Raw genomic sequence first — 19,671 nt, 5'->3', positions numbered from 1 at the left:
GACTAACTGCTAGTCATATGGCCTGGCTGGCCACTTGTGTCACATGGTATGGTTTCTTCTCCCCTAGCTGGATTACTTTATCATTAAAAATAAAGAATAACAAATAATGGGAACTGCCTGTTTGTTCTGTTTGTACAGCACCTAGCACAATGGGGTCCTGGTCCATGACGAGGGCCCCTCGGCGCTACAGTGATACAAATAATGAATAATAATAATGAGCTTCAGGTACAAATTTTTGGATGAACCATTATGTCAAAACTGATGGTAATTTTCAGGATTCACAGTCATTTCTGTGACCACCTGCCCGTTGACTGACTACTTACAAATCATAAATAATCATTAATACACCATAAAGATGTAATAATTAATACTCATTTTAATTAAACAAATGTATTAATATTTAAAGCATTCCACTGTATTTCTGGCAGATTGTGTTCAGTTGTCTATCTGTATCTATGTGTCTGTCTTGTCTTTTAGATTGCAAGCTCTTCAGGATAGGGGACTGTCTCCTGTTCTGTGTGTGTACAGTGCTCTTGTACTATGGTGATGGTTCACAGTATACAACTCTACAATAGGCGGATAGATACAGTGCCTAGCACAGTGTGGGCCAACCCTGGCTTTTAGATGCTATCATAATATAAATAAGAAATAATAAAAAAAAAGATATGACCCCATAAATTAGAGCTAACCAAACATAGTGCTTTTATTTCTCAAAATATTTATTAATTGGGCGGGGGTTATTTATTTATTTAAATTATGTGATCAGCTCTACTAATGTTATTAGCGAAGTAAATGCTCTAGGACAAAACGACCACTCAATACAGTGTAAAACCCCACAAATATAAGAAGTAGAGAAAACTAGAAATCGAGGGTAGGAATAACCAGGTGGCTCAGGGCATTGGTAAAAGGATAAAACAGCCTTCTGCTTATTTCACCAGTTCAGATCTATGCAAGGCATGTAATAATTGTAAGTTGGGACCAGCTGATGGTTGCTCCGCGGTCCTTGTGAAGTGAATTTAGTGGTCTTAGTGCAGTTCTTAGTGAACATGTGTCCATATCATAAAATCAAACACCACTTCAATTAGCACTGTTGAAATCTTAGCAGAGACTGAAAGGGCCATGAAAACTGAATTACTCTTCCACCACTCAAGACCTCTGGTTAGGGCTGGGACACATTTGTGGGGCAATGTAGCTACATGTACCATATTTATTTTGTGTCTAAATAGAGGACTGGAAGTCAGCAGGATTGTCAATCCAACACCTTCCACCAGTGCTAAATTAATGCTTAACAGAGCAATTCGAGAAAAGAAGGTGCACACACAAAAGTCCATTACAAAATGCAAATAATTTTCTTGCAAGTGATTATTTGTGGAGTTTTATTCAGAAATAATCTAATTGTGCAGATGTTACGCTGAAATGACACCAGAGACATTATAATGCTCTGCATGGCATACACCTATCTGGTAAGCCAGCAGAGTGTAATAACGTTCTACCACTGTACACACGGTACTATGGATGTCCACAGAAATGTAATCATGGAAATACTAAATACCAAAGACGAGCATGTTGAGGCAGTGATGGAAATATTAAATAGCAGACAGGAATGTATCTTGGTAAATTGTTCCAATTATTAATTATCCAAAGACTAATGGTGTGTGTGATCTGGTAGGACCAACTCTATGTTCCTGTTTTGTAGGGTGCTACCATACATCTGAGGAGCTCTGTAGTGAGCAATTTACCAGGGTTGGGGTGGGTTCTCCATCACTGGCAATTTTTCAATCAAGATTGGATGGTTTTCTAAACAATATGGTCTAGTTCAAACAAGAATTATTTCAGGGAAGTTCTCTGGCCTATGTTACACAAGAGGTTATCTTAGATGATCAGAGCTGTCCCTTCCAGCCAGAGGTGACACTTGTGGGGGGGTATGCGGTGGTCACATGCCCCCCCCCCCGATTTGCTACTTGGCTTGTACTGAGAATGCTCAGTAACACTGCTGAAGCTGGTTGCCCTCACTCTGCCCTCCCACTATCAAGTCATCTCTGCTTCTGGCCATAGAATCTATTTTAACTTCTCTTCTGTCTGCAGCGAAAAGCTGGTAATTCAGAGAAAGATGAGGAAAGAAAACATAGTAACGCAAGCCAACTGTGTTCAGTGCTTTCTTGATCCCGGCAGGTGTCAGCTAATACCAAGGGGCATAAAGCTGGATTAACCTTATCTCACCATGTGTAAACTACAGCTGTTACTCGTGGTGATTAAATTATCTAGCCAAGGTATTGAACTCTATGACCTCTTGCTGTGAGGAGTTTCACAAGCTGATGATATCTGTTACCAATGTACACTTCTGCCAAGAACAGCTTTTTAATCTGTGGGTTTCAGGTGCCTCCCATATAGCTTCACTTATCAGTTAATAAGATAGCAGGCTGGAAAATGGGGGGAGGAGGGTCCCGCCACAGAAAAATTTGACTTGTGGCAAAAATTTTAAAACTGAAATACTTTTATTCAGAAATACCACCATCGTACCTCATGGGAGTTGTAGTTCAGGTATCTCATTCTCCTTTATAGGCTGGGCTCCCTGGTCAGACTACATCTCCCATGATGCACTATGGTCTCCCCTCTTGATGAGTCTCTGGCCTTAATATACAGGGAGATACCAATGTATCAGGGGGGTAATGAAGATTTAGTATTGGTCTGTATGAGTCTATATCAAATGACAAACTCCACTTTGTTGTGTGAGCACCAGTTGATCATAAGAGAGTACTTGTGCCTTCTTTGTTGGCTTTTTATCTCCATCTTAGACTGACATTCTAAGAGGTGTTCAAACAATGCAAACAGTGGGGAGCAGTTAAGGGTCATTAACAATGAATAACTTTGCACTGGCAATACAATGGATATGCTAAAGAATATGGCCAAACTTCAAGAAACAGATCACCTAATGGGGACTTTGAGGATGACCAGAAATGTCACATGACAGAAGGAACTGGAAGTTATAAAAGGGCACGGTCCTCTCTTAATAGTTTGCTCTCCAAGCAGACCAAGATGGCGAAACTGAGCAGAAGGAAGGAAGGAAGGAAGGAAAGAGAAGTGAAGTCCAGGAAGAGGGGACCTGGGGCCCCTGAATGCTGATGTTGACTGACTATGGACGTTGCGGACTCAGGCTAGTTACCTGAGCTCAGACCCCAGGGGCCAGGTAGGCTTGAGAGCCCAGGCCACTGCTGAAGCAGCATGAGCCCTGCTATCACAAGTCTGCCTACCTGGGCCTGGAGTCTCGCTGCCAGCTGCAGTTTAGACATACCCAGAGAATCTTGGATGGACATAGGAAATTGGTTCTTAAATACCTAGGACCCTAATCACATACGCATTATAGATGAGTTAATACCTTTAATTACACCTGCAAGTAACTAGAAAACCATTGTGGCCTTTGGAGGATATTAGTGTTATTGCATGAAGACGTGTTTCATTGTTAATGCATGAACATGCAGTAGCTGCGTAATCTAAACTAAATATTGCTCTTCCAAGAATAGTTGCCCTTCTATTGTTACTGTTGTTTCTCTGAGGTGCTGTCTCCCTAAATGCATGACAACTCATCATGTCCTGTTATTACACCCTGTGTTTTCTGTCTGACTTACACTGGAATCTCCTTTGGGAAGGGACCTTATCTTCTTGCATGCCTGTAAAGTGTCGTGCATAACTGCGATGCCATAGAAACAGCAATCATAATAGCATATTTGACACATTGTGCACGAATGTTTGGGGTATTAGGCTGTGCAGTTGTGATTGAGAGTAAATTGGTGGGTATGTTTGAAGAAATAGACTCTGAATAGATAGGAACTGCCACATCGCATCAGGCAATTGGTTGATCTAGCTCAATACCCTGCCTCTACCAGTGGCTGATACACGATGATTAGGCCATGAGGCAGTGAGAAACATAAGTTACCTAGACAATTGAGCAATGCTATATACAGGGGGAAATTCCTTCCTGGTTTTGCAAGTGCTCTGCTTACGGCCTTAAAACATGAAATATTAGTACCTTTATCATAGTCTTGACTTGCAAAACAACTGTACATATGATATTAGTGGCTGTCTACAGCTGTCGTATTTGTATGGATGACCCCCAGCAGCAGTGAATTCCCCAGACTGACTATACTGTGAACAAAGACATACTTCCTTTTGTTGCTTAAGGTTGTTGCCATTTAATTTCATCACTTGTCTGCCATCTTCTTTTATTGTGGAACAGGGTACAAAAGAGCAGGGACTGATTTGTTTTCACTGTATCCTTGCAAATTTTGCATAAGTAAGGCCCCTCTAAAATCTTCAACTCTTTGGAATCTCTCATCATCCGCAGTAAATAAAATCTGGTAATCAGGCATGCGTAGCTATCTGCTGAATAGGCAACAGATTTGGATCTGAATAAGCGAACTCAATTCTGAACATTTGCAGGAGCATAGTTTTCAGCTTCACAATTACTTTCCTGTTTAGCATCTCATCCCCTGCCAAAGCCCTGACCTAGCAAAGCACATTGGATATGCTGGACTTTAAAATCACCGGTGGCATCCCATTGACTTCTCATTTTCTAATATCTTCAACTATCTATTGTAAGTGCAGTAACTCTCTTTCACCACTGGAAACTGGTTCTTCCGGCGTTGTCATTGTCCATGTATGAACTGAAAGAGTTACCTAGACTTATCTTGGACAGGAAACAGCAGAAGCCACTTCACTACCTTTTATTTGTCTTTACTGAATCACTCTACTTGAGGCTGTATTGTATCACATGATAGGGTGTAATCCCATACCAGCTGTGGCTATTCTGCATTTCAAATCTTCTGTCCACATTGTGGTGTCAAAGATGTGACAATGTTTACATTCCTTTCTTGTTGTACCTTTCCTTCAAAGGAAGGAAATGGAATGAGGGATAAGCAGAATGGTCTTCTGTGGTCATGGTGATGACAAGGTTTTAGGATCAAGGGAAGCAAAGCTTAAAAGGAATTCAGGGTATTTTTCATTATATCACAGGTCTGAGATCCCCCTGATGTTTGCAGGGGAGCCAATATGACCTCTTTGCTAAACATCACTTGTTGCCATCTATGGCTTTGCTAAGGAATAACAGACTCTAAAGAGAGAACAGACCTTTTGGGTCATCTGATCTCTCCCCCTGCCATTGCTGGATGGTTAACTAGTGTCTTGTCCAGTTTAATTTTTAAAGTGCCAAGCAATTGCTTTGAACCATGTCCCTTGGGGAGGAAACTAGTGCTCAAGTGAGTCATGCAAAATAAACAAACAGGTCTTGATCCTAGGAGGCTTGCTGCCTCTAGAAAGCTTGAAATATGTAGGTGGGCTGAGCTTGGTCTCAAGCTGTGTGACAGATTTGAGGAAAAGCGGAAGGGTGTGTACGCTGACAGCTCAGGAAACACCATCCTATAAGAATTCAGTTCTATTACATGCCTCTGGTTTCTTTGGGTTTAAATGTCTTGAGTCATACCAGGTTTTGAAGTGTGACCCCCTGGCCTCCAGTGTCTGAGAGGTAGATTTCTTCCCAGAGGAAAGCAGAGTGTTCTGTACTCTGTAACTAAGGCAGGCTAGACAGGCAGCTAAATTCAGGCTTCCTGATATAACAGTGGTCTGACTGAAAAGACCTGCTTTTTGCCTGTTTGTTGAGGTACAATCTTGTCAGACAGGAGGAAAACATGCTATTCTAAGGCAGGAGTCCATGGCATCACAGTATGGTGGGGATAATCCCGAACAGTAAATCACAGTGCATGACCCAGCTTCTCTACAAAGTGCCCCATCTCTGAGGCGTTTGAAAAGGGCTTCCTTGTCGCACTCCGGATGTTTGGGCTCAATTCAAGAGGGCCGATGGGACTTGCCCTGGGAGGTGAGCTGATTTTTTACATGCTAAGCGCTCCCAGTTCTGGAGAAGTAACTTCTGTACCTTCCTCACGTGCTGACATGCCCACGGGAAGCCGTTTCTGTGCAAAACCATCACGCCTAGGAGTAATGGGAACAGCGTGGTCTTCATGATGAAACTGAATTCAGGGAGCTTCGCCAGTCTTCCCTTTGCCAGCCTGCCAGTCAGTTCAGTTTATCTGGACCCCCAGATGAGTAAATGACTGAGACACAGGTAGGTCAAGGAGGGAGGTAGGCCACTTTCATGCATGTTGATGACAGACCCAGGTGTCTAGAGGATTGAGACAATGTCTTCTCTGGCTGCATGTTACAAGTCACCGTAGTGACGGTTGAGATTACTAGGTGCTGTGATCTCAGGCACAAAAGTCCTGCCTCATCACAACCACCTTCAATGAAAGCTTTGAGGCAAGAAGACAGCCTTTGATCATCTTTGATCATCGTTCAAAGCAGAAATTACAGCCAATGCCTTTAAAACCATCATTCTGCCCATCCCCAACTGCAACCAGCCATGCTCCATGTGGCAACCCTCTGACCAGCCCCACAAGAGTGATTTTTCAGTCATGGAAATGAGAGATCAGCACATCAATGAGACATGTTTACCAGAACTGAACTGAAGGAATAAACACACCTCAGTAAGACCAAACAAGATTAGACCCCTCTCTCACCTCCTGGCGGTATAAACAGACCTCTCACCTGCCTTCCCACAGAATGTTTATATACAAGGAAATGGTTTGAAGAAATTATTTAAACTCATGATAATTATTAATTAAGCCTCACGAGCCCCTGGTGGAGGTAGATAAATCTCATTATTAGCCCTATTTTATAGATGGGGAAAACAGAGGCCCAGAAAGGTTAAGTGATTTGCCCCAAGTCACAGTGAACTGGAGGCAGAGCCAGGAAGAGAGTCTGGTCTGTGACTCGAAATGCTAGATCCGTGGTTCTCAACCTTCTGGGGCTCAGGACCCATTTGTAAATGTTTATGGCCTGTCGTGACCCAGCAAATAAGCTGGAGGTGAAGGCCCTGGGGTGATTTTGGTTGGATCTTGCCCCCAGGGGGGTTGGGTCTTGCCCAGCACTCACCCCACAGTGGTGACTCTTGCAGCTCCAGTGCTGTGTGGGATTGGCTGGGCTCGGCTCTGGGCTCTGGGCGTTGCAACCTCCGGGGTGGCAGTGTTGCTCAGGTTTGACCCCGCCTCCCCGACTGGACCAAATTTGTGCGAGTGAAGTTGTGACCTGGCTCATGGGGTTGCAGTGCCACTCACTCAAACTTGGCCTACCCAGACTCCCACCATCATGACGGCTGGGCCAAACCTGAGTGGTACTGGGACCCCAGAGGCTGCAGTGTCTGGAGCAGGGAGGGGAGCACAGCCAGCCCCCTGGGACAGGAGCCACAGGAGCTGCTGCACAACCCTTTGAAATATTCCAATTTTGAGTCCTGACTCACGGGTTGAGAAACCCTGCTCTAGATCATAGTCAATGCTGAGGCTGTTCACCAGCACCCAAAAGTCTCAGCATCAGTTCTCACCAGAAAGAAACCATGGGGACTGACTACCTGAGGAACAAAGGGGTTCTGAGAACTCTACAAAGATTGACTGCAATCCACCTAAAAATGTGTTATGAGGAGGGCATGATGCTCCTCACCACCCCCAACTCCAGGAAGCCCAAGAAACTGTCAGTGAAAAGCATCAAGACGCATCTGTTATAGAAACATTCTCCTGTGTGGCAATGCGCCAGTGCCCAGAGAGAGCTCAAATGCCTAGGAGCCTAAGTTTAAATTTCTGCCCATTCCTGTCTCCTAGTGATCTCCTACCTTTCTCACTCTGCCTGTTTCTACACGGAGAATAATGGGAGACTGAGGACATGACGTACAGAAAGTCTGGAAGGGAAATGAGATGAAAACTGCCAGAGAGCTGATCTAGAGCTCACCTGGCAAATCTATAGCACCTTTCAGCCCTGGATTTACAAACACTAATTAAGCTTGGCAACACCCTGTGCATTCAGAAAGGGATCCCTTTACTCATTGCCGAAATGCAACCACTTCTGGGTTGTAAAGCAGCAAGCTGTTTAAAAGCAAACAACGTTGCCCAATAATGCAGGTTTGCAAGTAACACACACTGCTACATACATTTGAAACTTCAGGGGAAATTAGGGAGGCAGAATGTAATTACTTGCTTTGGAATCCAGCCAGGCTATTAGGGTTAACACCCAGACTCTTACAAAACGTGCCTTGAGATCTTTTCAAGACCGTAGGTGAAATCCTGGCCCTACTGAAGTCAGAAGAAGGATAGTCCAGTGACTAGAGCACTACCCTGGGCTGTGGGAAATTCAGGATCAATTCTTGCTGTGCCACAAACATCCTGTGTGACCCTGGACAAGTCACTTAGATGGTCTGTGCCACAGTCACCCAAATGTGGCCTGGGGATAATAGCACCTCCCTACTTCACAGGGGGTGCTGGGAGGGTAAACACATTAAAGACGGTGAGGCACTCTGAGACCATCGTGACGAGGCCATAGACGTACTTCATCTAGACAGAAGAGCAGATCTCCCATTGACTTTAAGACCTATTAGAAAAGGAGGGCCAATAAGTGGTCAGGATCTAGGTTACCAAAAGATGGCTCCTGCCGCATCCTAGGGACACCTAATGCCATGTTCAGGGACTGGAGAACACCGACAACAAATAATCATGCTAGTCAATGATGCCAGTGCCTCTCTTCTTCACTCACCAAGAGATGAACCTGCTCTGTGGCTCCCTGAATCTTGTGTCACATGTAATGATGGTAGGAATTTTTCCCCCATATCAAGGTTATTGCTACGCCTTGTCATTCCTTCTACAACATCTCAAAGATCCGTCCCTTCCTGCCCATCCCTCCTGGTCCCAGGCCCTGACGGCAGTGACCTCCTCACCTCTTCCTCCTCCAGCTCATCGAAAATACTGCCAATCATGATGACCTTCCTCTCTTGGAGCTCTGATTATTTCTCTTCATTTATTGAGCCCCTTCCCAGGTTCCCCATTCTCTCCCAAATCATGTCCAAGGCTTGGAACAGCTCTGCCCCAACCTACACTGTTTTCTTAATCTCCTCCTACACCCCCTCCCACTTCCTATGATCCACCCCATTTTCTTTCTTTTCTAAGCCCAGTTGTTGTTTGTGCTCACTCCTGACCTTGATTTCAATTGGTGCCATCCCTGATGCATGGACCGGCCTCTCCCTGAGCCCCACCTCTTCAGGGAAACTTCTGAGCTAAAGAGATTGCATGCCACTCTGGGTTTATTAATGTTGTACTGCTTGGTTTTATTGCTACTCAAGCCTTTAGGCTGTATGCTCTTTGGAGCAGAGATTGCATTATGCATCTACCTTTGTAGAGCACTATGTATGCATTTATATAGTGCCAATTACTGTAGGATCTTGACACCAAACATAAAGTGCCAAATCTTTGATCTCATTAGTAGCCAAGCTAAGGGGCCAGAAAAACCAGTGTGACTGTCCAAACTGGAGATTCCCCCAGTGGGGAGGAATCCGAGGTGGCATAGAGCAAACGTAACTGTATCGCTGCACCTCTGAGAAGGTCATTGGCAATGAGGAACCCACCTGAGCTAAAAGACCCAGCCTTCTTAGCTGAAGCTGTAGCAGGCTCATCAGCCTCTGTACATGGCCCACTCACTACTGGAAGGAGACAGAGCACCACACGGAATAGGTGTAGCTTGCATAACCAGGTCCTATGCCACCCCCTCCCAGCCCCTGGCATAGGAGGGAGCACCATATTAGGACTATGCCAGCTGATGTACTAGCCCCTTGGGGCCGTCAAAGAGACGGCATAAGTTACATCAGCCTTACGTGGGGTACAGGGGCTGGCCCTAGAATTAGGAAGCCACAACCAGCTCCTTTGTGCTACCATGTTAGCATTTTACACCCATCTTGCACTGGGTTAAGTGACTATATAAGAGGAAGGACAATTGAGAATCAAGCCCAGAGAGTGACTTAAGTGACTTTCCCGAGGTCACTCAACAAATCAATGCAGAACCATGATTAAAATTCAGCTCTTCCCCCCTCCCCCACTGCTGTGAATATCCCTATCTCTCAAGACTAACTAGCTAAGAAAGGATAAGGAGATAGTTATATTACATACATGCTCCTTAAAGGAGCATCCAAAAGCAGCAAAAGGAGCCACTTGGCACTTATGGTGAATCAAGACATAGCTTTGGAAGAGAGGGAAAGGGAAAGGGAGATTTTTGGATATTTACATCGAGTCATATTTTGTCACTGTTTATATGTGGGTGCAGGCTCAGGTCAAGAGATAGTCACTGGTGATTAACTAAGGCATTAGGGATAACAGTGACAGAGACAAGATTTGCCCTTTTCATCAACTTGCCTGGGGAGCTCACTTCCTCCGGAGAAAATATTTTACCAATGACCCACAGAGAAGGCTTTGAATTCTGGTGTCCACATTCTGTATAATCCCTTGTAGGTGGATTCTGTGAATGAATAGCTGTGAGCAAGGCCTGCTGCTACGCCCCATATTACAAAAGGAGAAACCAAGGTGTTAGTGTGCTGCCCAACATCATCCAAGAATAGAGCGGAGAACTAAACTCCCATTTGTTTGCATTCACTTTGAAAACTTGCAATACTGCTAAAGAATTAACCACATGCCAGGACTAGATAGATAGATAGATAGATAGATAGATAGATATTAACGAATACTTTTTGCAAAGTAAAAAAAAAAAAGAAAGCAACAACTACCTTTCAGAACTGATACAAAAGGTCTGTGTTCTCTAAAATTTCAAACAGTTGCCACGGCAATGGGTTTTTAAAACCATGGAGCGATGAGTTAAAATTAATAAACCTAAGATGCTGGCTCCCACATATTTCTGTCATCTTATTATCTTTAAGAACACGACAGATTAGAAATATCTTCCTGTGCCCTGTAAAAAAACATGGCGTACAATTATTTTTTAAAAAGTTTTAAACGTTTATTTTCCTTAAATTGGATTCCAGACTTGATGTCTATTGCCCACAACATAAAAGTGCACAAGACACACTGTTTCAGAGTAACAGCCGTGTTAGTCTGTATTCGCAAAAAGAAAAGGAGGACTTGTGGCACCTTAGAGACTAACCAATTTATTTGAGCATGAGCTTTCGTGAGCTACAGCTCACTTCATCGGATGCATACCGTGGAAACTGCAGCAGACTTTATATATACACAGAGAATATGAACCAATACCTCCTCCCACCCCACTGTCCTGCTGGTAATAGCTTATCTAAAGTGATCATCAGGTTGGGCCATTTCCAGCACAAATCCAGGTTTTCTCACCCTCCACCCCCCCACACAAATTCACTCTCCTGCTGGTGATAGCCCATCCAAAGTGACAACTCTTTACACAATGTGCATGATAATCAAGTTGGGCCGTTTCCTGCACAAATCCAGGTTCTCTCACCCCATCACCCCCCTCCCAAAAACCACACACAAAAACTCACTATCCTTCTGGTAATAGCTCATCCAAAGTGACCATTCTCCCTACAATGTGCATGATAATTAAGGTGGGCCATTTCCAGCACAAATCCAAGACACACTGTAAAACTTAGGCATTCATTCAACAAACACTACGCATCCTTCCGTGGGTCCCCTTGATTGCAGAGCGCCACAGTTCCACACGAACCTTCCAGATGATGCTTCTAAATAGAACTGAACCTCAGACCACCATCCAACAGTCCAATCCTCACCCCATACTCTGCCAATATCCATCCAGGGATTGTATTAATTAATGAGCATAATTTAATAATTTTAGTGCCCTCACTGTTCTGGCATCCTGATGCATAAAATAAATTTGAAAAAACAAGCCATACAGTACATTCAACTCAGCAGCCTTCAGTTTTCAGCCACCTCCTTTAAATTTCCACAACATCAATAGAGACACATCAGTGATCCCTGGTCAAACAAATGCTTGACCATCAAGATCTGCCTTGCTTGAAGGTCAGTAGACTCAGGCATCTAGGGAGGGTCAGCTAATGTGATTCAAGTTCATCTCGGTCATCATGAGGGCATAACATCTACAGAAAGAAGAGAGGTTTCCCTATCCTTTAACCTTCAGTATCCTCTAGGTCAGGAGATCATATCACTTGCCAGGGGATCCCAATCTTTATAACAACAATAGCATACATGTCCACAAATAAGATCTTGCCACACAGGGTGTTCCATCGTTCACTCCATGCTGAGGACAACCGCCTTTGCTGCAATCCCTCAGACAGAGACAAACACCTACAAGATCCCTATCAAGCATTCTTACAACTACAATACCCACCTGGGGAAGTGAGGAAACAGACTGACAGAACGAGACGGGTCCAATAAGTCACCTACTACAGGACAGGCCTGACAAGGAAAATAATGGAACACCACTGGCCATCACTTACAGACCCCAGCTAAACCCTCTCCAGCACATCATCAACGATCTGCAACCTAACCTGGAAAACGATCCACCACTCTCACAGGCCTTGGGAGGCAGGCCAATCCTCGCTTACAGACAGCTCCCCAGCCTGAAGCAAATACTCACCAGCAACTACACACCACACCACAGAAACACTAACCCAGGAACCAATCCCTGTAACAAACCCCGTTGCCTTCTCTGTCCCCATATCTACTCTAGCGACATCATCATAGGACCCAACCACACCAGCCACACCATCAAAGGCTCTTTCAATTTGCTAGTCTCTAAGGTGCCACAAGTCCTCCTTTTCTTTTTGCGAATACAGACTAACACGGCTGCTACTCTGAAAGCTGACATCTACTAATGTGATATATGCCATCATGTGCCAGCAATGCCCCTCTGCCATGTACATTGGCCAAACCAGACAGTCTCTACGTAAAAGGATAAATTAACACAAATCAGACATCAGGAACGGTAACATACAAAAGCCAGTAGGAGGACACTTCCATCTCCCTGGACACTCAATAACAGGTTTAAAAGTAGCCTTCCTTCAACAAAAAAACTTCAAAAACAGACTTCAAAGAGAAACTGCTGAGCTACAATTCATTTGCAAACTTAACACCATCAATTTGGGCTTGAAAAGGGACTGGGAGTGGCTGGCTCACTACAAAAGCAATTTTCCCTCTCTTAGTATTGACACCTCCTCATCAATTATTGGGAGCGGACCACATCCACCTGGACTGAATTGGCCTTGTTAACACTGGTTCTCCACTTGAAAGGTAACTCTCTTCTCTTCATGTGTCAGTATATTTATGCCTGCATCTATAATTTTCACTCCATGCATCTGAAGAAGTGGGGAGTTTTACCCATGAAAGCTTATGCCCAAATAAATCTGCTAGTCTTTAAGGTGCCACCGGACTCCTCATTGTTTTTGCTGAGGACTTTGACACTTTCCAAATTCCTTCCTGTCTGAGACATGTACTTACTATTTACTGGTTGCACCCAAAGCTTTTGTCAAAGTCTCCTTGCCCATATTAATCCCTCAAGAACATAAATTGAAAACCTTAGTGAATTGCCCTGCATGGGCCCAGCCTTGCAGGAGAGGAGGTGCCACTGTGGGCTGAGTCTCTAAACACACACGGACACCAGCTTCCGCTTAGTGGTAATTTTTGGGGCGGGGGGGTGTCTCAGTTTTAGATTTTGTCCTGGGCCCCCCAAAACCTGTCCAGACATGACCACAGGAAACCAAAATTACTTCTAAACTAAGAGCAATGCCATAGTGGTGTGATTCATTTGTATTTTGGAAAACAACTGGGAAGAAACATTTAAACACATTTATGATACCAGTTCTCATAATACACTGTCATTAGTGTTTAGAAGGTTCCAGTCATATGTCCAGTATGTTAACTATGGCTCATATATAATATGCATGAAATACATTGAGCCTGAGGGACATTCAAAAGGTAAATGTGAATATCCAGAACAATCCTTCGGTGTTCTGAGTGCCTCATTACCCTCTCCATGCTCATCTGGTTCAACAGGGTTCTTCTTTCTTCTCCATACTTAGATGTTTATTGAGAAATTCCAGTGTGATAAATAAGAAAAAGATGACATGGTACAGTGAGAAAAGTACCAGGTAGCTGCACTCCAGTTAAAAGGTATAAAACCAGGTACATATTATGAGTTGTCAAAGGGAATGTATTAGTCAGATATATCTAGGTTAAAAACCCATACATTATAATAACACCTTACATTTATAAAGTGTCTTTCATCCTGAAGCATTATAACCACTTACGATCATAAAACTCCTTCTATCCTGAAGAACCCTAGAGCACTTTATAAACTGTGAGCCAATTTCAGACTCAAGCGCTGGGGAGTATAAGGGAGTCTAACAGAGCTGGTGTGACAGATATGGCAATTTCCTGCAATATCCTTGGAAAACCTTACTGAATTATGTTTAAGTATCTTTGGAGTCCATTGTGTTAATGCAAAATTTACAAATTAATGAGGGCCAGGATTGTATGTAAGCTTTCTACTGGGGAGATGTGAATGCTGGGAAGTGCTATGGCCTTCAAAGGACTAGACTGAACAATGGGCCAGACAAGAATAGACTTATGGACAAACAGGATCAGTGGTTTATCTGGGAATTCTCTAGGGAAAGGTGAATGCAAATTCCCAATTCCAGTTGTGCAAAACCCCAGCCTTTTGAAGCTATGCCCTGAGAAGAGGACTATTGTCTACTGCTTACCTGTTCCCAGAGATGCAAGATCAAAGGCCTGAGCGGCATAAAGGAAAGACTAACCGATTTATGTGGGGTGTTAGTTCTGAACTAAGGCTCTTATGAAGTTGTAACCACAAAAAGACTGCTGTGTTGGATCTGAAGGATTGACTCCTACTAGAGCCCTTGCTGGACTGGGGGTGATCTCTGGTAAGCTTATTGGCATTTGTCGTTTCTTTTATTGTTTTTAATATGTTTTCTCTGTAGCCCTTTCACCTTAAGAATACATGTGCTTGCTTAGAAACGGTTGTGTGGTAACATACAACTGTGAACAATTACCTCGTCATAGCTTTGAAGAGAAAGCAAAGTATAGATACTGTCCTGTTTAGGCAGTCTGACTTCCTGGGAATATCACAGTGTAGACAGGAAATTGTGCAACTTGGAAAAACCCAAGTCAGGAGGGAAAAAGATCTGAGTCTCCACCTGAGGGAGGTAATGGCTGAGAAGCTGAGTGCCTTTGGTGGACCACAAGTGGAAATACAGGTGTAGTGGCCCTGAACTGTGACAGCTGGTCAGGAATTTTTTGGCAAACCATCTTCCCATCAAAAAATATCAATTTGTCAACACCAAAGATGCTTGCAGGAAAGGGATAGTTTTGATGAATTTCTTGACTCAGAAGTTTAAAAATTGTTGAAACATGCCATTTTGACATTTTCTAAATGAAAAATTCCAGTTTTCCCATTTGAATTGACATTTCATTTCAAAATTTTAACTAACTATAATTGAAACAATTTTGAAAGGTCAAAGTTGAAATGTTTCAAAATTACTAGAGCTGTCAAGTGATTACAAAAATTAATCACGATTAATCACACTGTTAAATAATATTAGAATACCATTTATTTAAATGGTTTCAGAGTAGCAGCCGTGTTAGTCTGTATTCGCAGAAAGAAAAGGAGTACTTGTGGCACCTTAGAGACTAACCAATTTATTTGAGCATAAGCTTTTGTGAGCTACAGCTCACTTCATCGGATACATAAAGTAGAAAGTCATTTATTTAAATGTTTTTGGATGTTTTCTACATTTTCAAATATGTTGATTTCAATTACAACACAGAATACAAAGTGTACAGTGCTCACTTTAGTGTTTTGGGAGAGAAGTGATAAATAACTACTCCTGTTGAAACGACAGGGAAACAGAACATATATGCCCAAGTTAGACTTTTTATAAGGACATTGGGGTTTAACAATCCCTAGTTTGTAAAGCCAACATGGTGTTTTAATGACCACATGTGATCAGAACTTTGGTTTTCCATCACTTCCTGACATCTTCTGAGACATCATCACTCGATTTTCCTGGGAAATTCCCATCTTGGTATTGTCTGGCTTGACCTTGTTTAGCATATGAATTCTGATGAGATCACAGCAATGCAAGACTGAGACACAAAGTAGAATACTGTACCTACTTAACCACAAAGATAAGGAGGAGGGACTGGGATATCCATGTTAATCCCTTTGGGTAATTTCAGTCTGTTTAGTATCCTTAGAATGTATTATTGAAACAACTTATCCTTATAACAATGTCTTGGAAAATCTGCTGACTCGCAGATACATTCCTATGAGGCGATCTAACAATCAACTCTGAATGCACTGGATAATTTGTATGTGCCACCACTGCCCCCTGTTGGATATAATTGCAAAAGTGCTCAAGTACTGCTTTGACGATTACTTCAGAAGATGCTAGTGTTTTTTGGAACAGAAAGACCAAGGTTCTGTGCCTGGTGTGATCACAAAGTCCTCTGTGGCTATGAATCCATTGCAAACTTTTTGGGCAACTCATTCGCTTTTGCTTCCATCTTGTAATTCTGTTCAAGGGGGCAAAGCAGGCTTGCATCCTTGAATATTTATTATTAGTCCTGGCAGAGAAGACTGCACGAGGACATCTCCCGCAGCTAGGCCACATATTAACAATCACCAAAAATGAATACACCATTGTGGCTATGAGCTGAAGACTGTGCTAGCTACAGATACAATAGAATATGCAAATTAGGAGGCAAACACTTAAAAAAAATCCAGTTGGAAATTGAGTCCCTTGATTTCACTTTCAAAACCATTATCTGTTTTGAGTAGCAAATCTCAAGTGCCTTGAAAGAACAGCATGTGAAAACAGCTAGCAAAAGTTTGCTCATTAGATCTCTGAGATGTAAGTCAGTACGTAGGCGACAGTGAATTGTTAATCCTCTCTCAGAACATGAGCAAAAGTACTTGAAAGTTACCTTTTATGTCTTTATTTCCACAGGCTTGTGTAGGTTTGGTGCTTATGCAAGTGAGCCAGACAGTGTAGGCAGATGTTTTGGCATTTACTTCTCTTCTCACACACCTCAAAACCTGAACTGCGTCAACCCGTTACTTCAGTCCAGCCAGTTCTTGTCAATTCAATTCCAACCTCTCAATGATCCCACCCCATTAGTAGTTTATTTTGGGGCCTTTCTTGAGTGGCTGCTTCTAAATGTGTAGTGATTTTGTGTATTAACAAATTGTGACATCAGAGATAGGATGAGACTCTCAGATTCACTCTACCTAAAAGACTGCAACCAGGACTAGAATTCAAGTCACCAGAGATGAGCAGTAAAAGCAAAAAAAAAAACCCAAACCAAACCAAAAAATCCCTAGGCCTCATTTGTCTCCTCTTGAGAATGTAATTGGGCACTACATTGACTAGATTAGATGATAGCGTGGTTAGATTTAGTGCTGGTTAAGGAATGATAGGCCAAGACAACTATTAGAAGATGGTTCTATCATTAAGTATCACACGTAGGTGACATTGAGGAGTCGATCCTTTCTCTGAAAGAAAATCAGCAAAAGCACTTGATAGCAAGCTTATGTGACCATTCAGCTAACGTGACATTTGCCTATCTTTACCCTGACCACTCAGCTTCTATGTTGTTTCCCTGTCCCCCCAATTCTTCATGTTTTTGTTTCTATAGACTGTTAGCAATTTGAAGCAGGGGCCCTGTCTTCATATATGTCTGTACCATACCACGCTCATTTAGGATGCTACTGTAATACAAATAATACTTAGTAGTCATATGTTGTTAAGATGAGGAGGGATATGATCATCAGCTGCAATGTCAGATAAGGAGGAATAGGTTAGGAAGCAGAGGTGTCAGACGACAGCGGCATGTATGTAAGGGATCAAATTAGACAAGGACAGTTATGCCAGTTAAATACTATCTTACTCAGAGTGAGATATACTATATGGTTTCAGCATTAGTAAGATATAAATGACCAAACTTTGGATGAACATGATCTGTTAATCAAGGTCTTTGGAACAGAGAATTGCATAAAGATGCTCATTGTCTCAAGGGTGAGGCTACAAACAGCTAGAGCCAGGGAGTTCTCCGTGACAAGTCTCAGGCAACTCTTCTCTCTGAAATTCTTTGCTGCCAAAAACTGAGCTAACCCTAAATGTAGCAATGCTCAGAAAATACTAAGAATCATCTCTATGTTCAGGCTTTACCATTTATGACAGATCAGTTTCACCTATTGTCAATGTCTCCCTTGTCTCTGTTCTTTTAAGGTTGTGGTGCTGAGCTACAGTATCAGCTTCCTATCTGTGAGTAGTTTTCAGAGTAACAGCCGTGTTAGTCTGTATTCGCAAAAAGAAAAGGAGTACTTGTGGCACCTTAGAGACTAACCAATTTATTAGAGCATAAGCTTTCGTGAGCTACAGCTCACTTCATCTGATGCATATCGTGGAAACTGCAGCAGACTTTATATATACACAGAGAATATGAAACAATACCTCCTCCCACCCCACTGTCCTGCTGGTAATAGCTTATCTAAAGTGATCATCAGGTGGGCCATTTCCAGCACAAATCCAGGTTTTCTCACCCTCCACCCCCCCACACAAATTCACTCTCCTGCTGGTGATAGCCCATCTGTGAGTAGTCGATTTAGGGCAATCTAAGCCATTTGGGGGGTGCCCAGATACGTCGCTGACATGCACCATGCAAAATGCCAGTAATAAAGAACCCAGAGCCGAGCTGTGTATAGAAAAAGGAGACAGATTAGTGCTGCAGAGCCCTCAGGCACATTAGCAGCATTTCCATACCTACTTCCAACGAATATAAAATCTACCAAACAATAAGTGAGATGCTAAAAGGATGCTTAACATGAAACAATAGCTATCTCCGAGTCAACTTCTGTAGAACACTTGAAAAGTGAGCATTACATGAATCAGTGCTGGACATCTAGGCGATAAGGCAGATTAGTAGCATTTCCACAACTGTTTTCCAAAACACAAAGCTGAATGACATCTCTAAGATAGGTTTCAGAGTAGCAGCCGTGTTAGTCTGTATCCGCAAAAAGAACAGGAGTATTTGTGGCACCTTAGAGACAAACAAATTTATTTGAGCATAAGCTTTCGTGAGCTACAGCTCACTTCATCGGATGCATTCAGTGGAAAATACAGTAGGAAGATTTTATATACACAGAGAACATGAAACAATGGGAGTTACCGTACACACTATAACGAGAGTGATTAGTTAAGGTGATCTAGTACCAGCAGGAGGAAAAAAAAAACCTTTTGTAGTAATAATGAAGATGGGCCATTTCCTGCAGTTGACAAGAATGTGTGAGGAACAGTAGGGGGGAAAAATAAACATGGGGAAATAGTTTTACTTTGTGTAATGACCCATCCACTCCCAGTCTTTATTCATGCCTAATTAAATGGTGTCCAGTTTGCAAATTAATTCCAATTCAGCAGTCTCTCGTTGGAGTCTGTTTTTGAAGTTTTTTTGTTGTAATATTGCGACTTTTAGGACTGTAATCGAGTGACCCGAGAGATTGAAGTGTTCTCTGACCGGTTCGTAAAAGGATATCTACCAAGTACATATAGCATGATACCCAGCCTCACCCTCAAGCTTTCAAAACAGGTAGAAGGACAGTGGCCCACAACAGATATACTATTTTAAAAATACAGAATGAGTAATTCTGTCACATGAAAAGGATAAATGACGACTATTGAACTGAGTCGTGAAATAAATATACACATTCAAAACATGTCATGTAATATATACTGAGCTGAAATATCTCAAGGCTTGGTAAATCTCACGTGTTTAGTAACAAAGAACT

At 42.7% G+C, this 19,671-nt stretch overlaps 1 protein-coding gene across 1 annotated transcript in view; it reads right to left on the bottom strand.

Annotated features, from left to right (window-relative positions):
• The window catches only part of SCNN1D (sodium channel epithelial 1 subunit delta), a 41,924-nt gene extending 33,046 nt beyond the window's left edge, over positions 1 to 8,878 (bottom strand). Inside the window, exon 1 of the mRNA XM_084651810.1 lies at positions 8,807 to 8,878. The gene's annotated coding sequence lies outside the window, so the exon portion shown is untranslated. The remainder of the gene's footprint in view (positions 1 to 8,806) is intronic.
• Positions 8,879 to 19,671: the final 10,793 nt, after the last annotated feature.

The sequence above is a fragment of the Lepidochelys olivacea genome (genome assembly GCF_965140295.1).
Source record: "Lepidochelys olivacea isolate rLepOli2 genome assembly, chromosome: 18".
In the NCBI taxonomy this organism is placed as follows: Eukaryota; Metazoa; Chordata; order Testudines; family Cheloniidae; genus Lepidochelys; species Lepidochelys olivacea.
This window is presented reverse-complemented; position numbering and strand designations above follow the sequence as displayed.